Raw genomic sequence first — 6,136 nt, forward strand, 5'->3', positions numbered from 1 at the left:
AGAACAGTACTACCAAAATAGAGCCAATGAAGGGCCTTAGGAAGACTGAGCCAAGGTTGGATTGTAGTATTTGGTTAGGCTAATCATGATGGCCATGTAGACCACCACCACCGAGAGTCCTGGAAGTAACAGGGATGATGAGATGAAAGAGCTAAGAATAGTAGAACTTGAAACAACAGAGTTAGCCATGGGTGTTAGTGCAAAACCGCTTGGCTTTTTTTTGGCTGGCTTTGGGTGCGGCTATTCATGCAGGCCATATAGAGCTGACAACATTCGGTGTTGTATCAGCTATTAAACTAATAAGAACAGTACTACCAAAATAGAGCCAATGAAGGGCCTTAGGAAGACTGAGCCAAGGTTGGATTGTAGTATTTGGTTAGGCTAATCATTATGGCCATGTAGACCACCACCACCGAGAGTCCTGGAAGTAACAGGGATGATGAGATGAAAGAGCTAAGAATAGTAGAACTTGAAACAACAGAGTTAGCCATGGGTGTTAGTGCAAAACCGCTTGGCTTTTTTTTGGCTTTGGGTGCGGCTATTCATGCAGGCCATATAGAGCTGACAACATTCGGTGTCGTATCAGCTATTAAACTAATAAGAACAGTACTACCAAAATACAGCCAATGAAGGGCCTTAGGAAGACTGAGCCAAGGTTGGATTGTAGTATTTGATTAGGCTAATCATGATGGCCATGTAGACCACCACCACCGAGAGTCCTGGAGGTAACAGGGATGATGAGATGAAAGTGCTAAGAATAGTACTACTTGAAACAACAGAGTTAGCCATGGGTGTTAATCCAAGACCGCTTGGATTTATTTTTGTATTGGGTGCGGCTAATCATGCAGGCCATATAGAGCTGCCACCATTCGGTGTTGTATCAGCTATAAAAATAATAAGAACTGTTCTATCAAAATACAGACAATGAAGGGCCTATGAAGACTGAGTAAAAGGTTGGATTGTAGTATTTTGTTCGGCTAATCATGATGGCCATGTAGACCGCCTGTAACAGGGATGAAAGTGCTAAGAATAGTACTAATTGAAACAACCGAGTTAGCCATGGGTGTTAGTCTAAGACCAAACGACTTTTTTTGGGGTTTGGGTGCAGCTAATCATGAAGGCCAGATAGACCTGCCACCATTTGGTGTTGTAACAGGTATGAAAATGCAAAGAACAGTACTACTTAACACAACCTACTTACCATGGGTCCCAGAGCATATGTTTGGTTGTTATTAAAATGCAAAGGACATTACTAATTAACACAACATAGTTACCATGGGTCGAAGACCAAGAGCAGATGTCTTATTATTATATTTTGTATTGCTAATCATCCAGGCCGTATAGACCTCACCAAATATGGGGAGTTACAGAGATTAAAGTGCTAAGAATGGTAGTACTTAAAACACAACCTCGTTAAAATAGGTAGCAGACCACATGTCTTATTATTATAATTTTTCAGTGTAATCTGGCAGGCCATATAGAACTCCCCCGATAGGGGGGGGGGAACAGGGATTAAAGTGCTAAGAAAAGTACTAATTGACACAAGCTAGTTGGGTCCAAGAATGCATGTTTGATTATTAGAATTTATTAGGGTAATTATATATCTAACAAATCTATCTATTTCTCTTCTATCGATTCTATCTAACTATCAATCTATGTATATCTATCTATCCTATCTATCACTATCAATCTATCTTCTGTCCGGGATGTTTTGAGACAGCCACTTTGGGAATGTTAGTTGATTTAGACCCATTATGGCTTAAAAGCAGACTCTGCATAAACTATGTAATTTTCCATGGGAGTTTTGCCAGGGATCCCCCTCCAGCATGCAACAGTCCAGGTGTTAGTACCCTTGAAACAACTTTTCCATCACTATTGTGGCCAGAAAGAGTCCTTGTAGGTTTTAAAGTTCGCCTGCCTATTGAATTCAATGGCGGTTCGCGCGTTCGCGAACAATACCGGAAGTTCGAGTCCGCGGTTCGCGAACAGAAAATTTTAGGTTCGCGACATCACTAGCCGTGGACTGGATACACCACAAGAGAAATAAATTTATCAGGTAAGCATAAATTATGTTTTCTCTTGTAAGGTGTATCCAGTCCACGGATCATCCATTACTTGTGGGATAGCAATACCAAAGCTAAAGTACATGGATGAAGGGAGGGACAAGGCAGATACTTAAACGGAAGGTACCACTGCCTGTAAAACCTTTCTCCCAGAAATAGCCTCCGAAGAAGCAAAAGTATAAAATTTGTAGAATTTTGAAAAAGTATGAAGCGAAGACCAAGTCGCCACCTTGCAAATCTGTTCAACAGAAGCCTTATTTTTAAAGGCCCATGTGGAAGCCACAGCTCTAGTAGAATGAGCTGTAATCCTTTCAGGAGGCTGCTGGCCAGCAGTCTCATAGGCTAATAGGCTAAGCGGATTATGCGTCTTAGCCAAAAAGAAAGAGAGGTTGCCGAAGCAGGCACTATCAAGATCACAGATGCTCTCTCCTGCTTGATTTTGGCAATCAGACGAGGGAGCAGAGGAAATGGTGGAAACACATAAGCCAGGTTGAAGGACCAAGGCACTGCTAGAGCATCTATCAGCATTGCCTTGAGGTCCCTGGACCTGGATCCGTAACAAGGAAGCTTGGCTTTCTGGCGAGATGCCATGAGATCCAGTTCTGGTTTGCCCCAACGATGAATCAATTGTGCAAACACCGCCGGATGGAGCTCCCACTCCCCCGGATAAAAGTCTGTCGACTTAGAAAATCCGCCTCCCAGTTCACTACACCTCGGATATGGATAGCTGATAGGTGGCAAGAGTGAATCTCTGCCCAGCAAATTATCTTTGAGACTTCTAACATCGCTAGGGAACTCCTGGTTCCCCCTTGATGGTTGATGTAAGCCACAGTCGTGATGTTTTCTGACTGAAATCTGATGAACCTCATTGTCGCTAGCTGAGGCCAAGCCTGAAGAGCATTGAATATCGCTCTTAGTTCCAGAATGTTTATTGGAAGGAGTGTCTCCTCCTGAGTCCACGATCCCTGAGCCTTCAGGGAGTTCCAGACTGCCCCCCAGCCTAGAAGGCTGGCATCTGTCGTTACAATTGTCCAATCTGGCCTGCGAAAGGTCATTCCCTTGGACAGATGGACCCGAGATAGCCACCAGAGAAGAGAATCCCTGGTCTCTTGATCCAGATTTAGTAGAGGGGACAAATCTGTGTAATCCCCATTCCACTGACTGAGCATGCATAGTTGCAGCGGTCTGAGATGTAGGCGTGCAAACGGCACTATGTCCATTGCCGCTACCATTAAGCCGATTACTTCCATGCACTGAGCCACCGAAGGGCGAGGAATGGAATAAAGAACACGGCAGGAATTTAGAAGTTTTGATAACCTGGACTCCGTCAGGTAAATTTTCATTTCTACAGAATCTATCAGAGTCCCTAGGAAGGAAACTCTTGTGAGGGGGGATAGAGAACTCTTTTCCTCGTTCACCTTCCACCCATGCGACCTCAGAAATGCCAACACTATGTCCGTATGAGACTTGGCAATTTGGAAGTTTGACGCCTGAATCAGGATGTCGTCTAAATAAGGGGCCACTGCTATGCCCCGCGGCCTTAGGACTGCCAGAAGCGACCCCAGAACCTTCGTAAAAATTATTGGGGCTGTAGCTAACCCAAAGGGAAGAGCTACAAACTGGTAATGCCTGTCTAGGAAGGCAAACCTGAGAAACTGATGATGATCTTTGTGTATCGGAATGTGCAGATAAGCATCCTTTAAATCCACTGTAGTCATGTATTGACCCTCCTGGATCATAGGTAGGATGGTACGAATAGTCTCCATCTTGAATGATGGAACTCTGAGGAATTTGTTTAAGATCTTTAGATCCAAAATTGGTCTGAAGGTTCCCTCTTTTTTGGGAACCACAAACAGATTTGAGTAAAATCCCTGTCCCTGTTCCTCCTTTGGAACTGGATGGATCACTCCCATAACTAGGAGGTCTTGTACACAGTGTAAGAATGCCTCTCTCTTTATCTGGTTTGCAGATAATTGTGAAAGGTGAAATCTCCCTTTTGGGGGGGAAGCCTTGAAGTCCAGAAGATATCCCTGGGATATAATTTCCAACGCCCAGGGATCCTGGACATCTCTTGCCCATGCCTGTGCGAAGAGCGAAAGTCTGCCCCCTACTAGATCCGTTACTGGATAGGGGGCCGTTCCTTCATGCTGTCTTAGAGGCAGCAGTAGGCTTTTTGGTCTGCTTACCTTTGTTCCAGGTCTTGTTAGGTCTCCAGACCGTCTTGGACTGAGCAAAAGTTCCCTCTTGTTTTGCATTAGAGGAAGTTGATGCCACACTTTAGAGATGTCCTATAGCATTCAGGGGACTCCTGGAGGAAGCTGGATGTCTCAGTCTGTAAAAGTTACTGCGCAAAAAAGCGCTAAATTAGGTCCCTCCCACTCATAGTAACACAGTGGAAAGCCTCAGGAAACTGTTTCTAGGCAAATATAAGCCAGCCATGTGGAAAAAACTAGGCCCCAATAAAGTTTTATCACCAAAGTATATATACAAACGTTTAAACATGCCAGCAAACGTTTTATATTGTAAATATAAAAAAGTATTACCTCAGAAAGTAAGCATAATACCAGTCGCTATTAAATCACTGTATTCAGGCTTACCTTACATAATTTTGGTATCAGCAGCATTTTCTAGCATTCACATCTTCTAGAAAAAATCTTAACTGCACATACCTCATAGCAGGTTAACCTGCACGCCATTCCCCCGCTGAAGTTACCTCTCTCTTCAGTCATGTGTGAGAACAGCAATGGATCTTAGTTACAACCTGCTAAGATCATAGAAATCACAGGCAGATTCTTCTATTTTTCTGACTGGGACAAAATAGTACAACTCCGGTACCATTTAAAAATAACAAACTTTTGATTGAAGCAAGATAACAGCTACATTTCATTACTTTCCTCTTACTACCTCCATGCTTGTTGAGAGTTGCAAGAGAATGACTAGATATGGCAGTTAGGGGAGGAGCTATATAGCAGCTCTGCTGTGGGTGATCCTCTTGCAACTTCCTGTTGGGAAGGAGAATATCCCACAAGTAATGGATGATCCGTGGACTGGATACACCTTACAAGAGAAATAAAAATAAATCCTTAAATAGCTACAATATAATTATTATTTATATTGTAGCTATATTAGGGTTTATTTTAAAGGTAAGTATTTAGTTTTAAATAGGATTAATTTAGTTAATAAGAGAAATATTATTTAGATTTATTTAATTAATATTTAAGTTAGGGGGGTGTTAGGGTTAGTGTTAGACTTAGGTTTAGGGGTTAATAAGTTTATTACAGTGGCGGCGGTGTAGGGGGGGGCAGGATAGGGGTTAATAAATTTATTATAGGTGGCAACGGTGTAGGGGGGGCAGATTAGGGGTTAATAAGTTTAATATAGGTTGCGGCGGGGTCCGGGGGCGGCGGTTTAGGGGTTAAACTATTTATTTAGTTGCGGCGAGGTCCGGGATCCGCAGGATAGGGGTTAATAACTTTATTATAGGTGTCGACGGTATAGGGGGGGCAGGATAGGGGTTAATAGCTATAATGTAGGTGGCAGCGGGGTCCGGGAGCGGCGGTTTAGGGGTTAACATATATATTATAGTGGCGGCGGGGCCTGGGAGCGGCGGTTTAGGGGGTAATAACTTTATTTAGTTGCGGCGGTGTAGGGGGGGCAGATTAGGGGTGTTTAGACTTGGGGTACATGTTAGGGTGTTAGGTGTAGACAGCTCCCATAGGAATCAATGGGATGTCTGGCAGCAGCAAACATGAACTTTCGCTATGGTCAGACTCCCATTGATTTCTATGGGATCCGCCGCCTCCAGGGCGGCGGTTTGAAAACCAGGTACGCTGGGCTGGAAAAGTGCTGAGCGTACCTGCTAGTTTTTTGATAACTAGCAAAAGTAGTCAGATAGTGCCGCACTTGTGTGCGGAACATCTGGAGTGACGTAAGAATTGATCTGTGTCGGACTGAGTCTGGCGGATCGAAGCTTACCTCACTAAATTCTACTTTTGCCGGTATCTAGGGCTTGATAACTAAGGCGAATCAGCCTCGCCACAAATACGCTGCGGAATTCCAGCGTATTTGAGGTT

This window comes from Bombina bombina, chromosome 1, assembly GCF_027579735.1.
Source record: "Bombina bombina isolate aBomBom1 chromosome 1, aBomBom1.pri, whole genome shotgun sequence".
NCBI classification, from domain to species: Eukaryota; Metazoa; Chordata; class Amphibia; order Anura; family Bombinatoridae; genus Bombina; species Bombina bombina.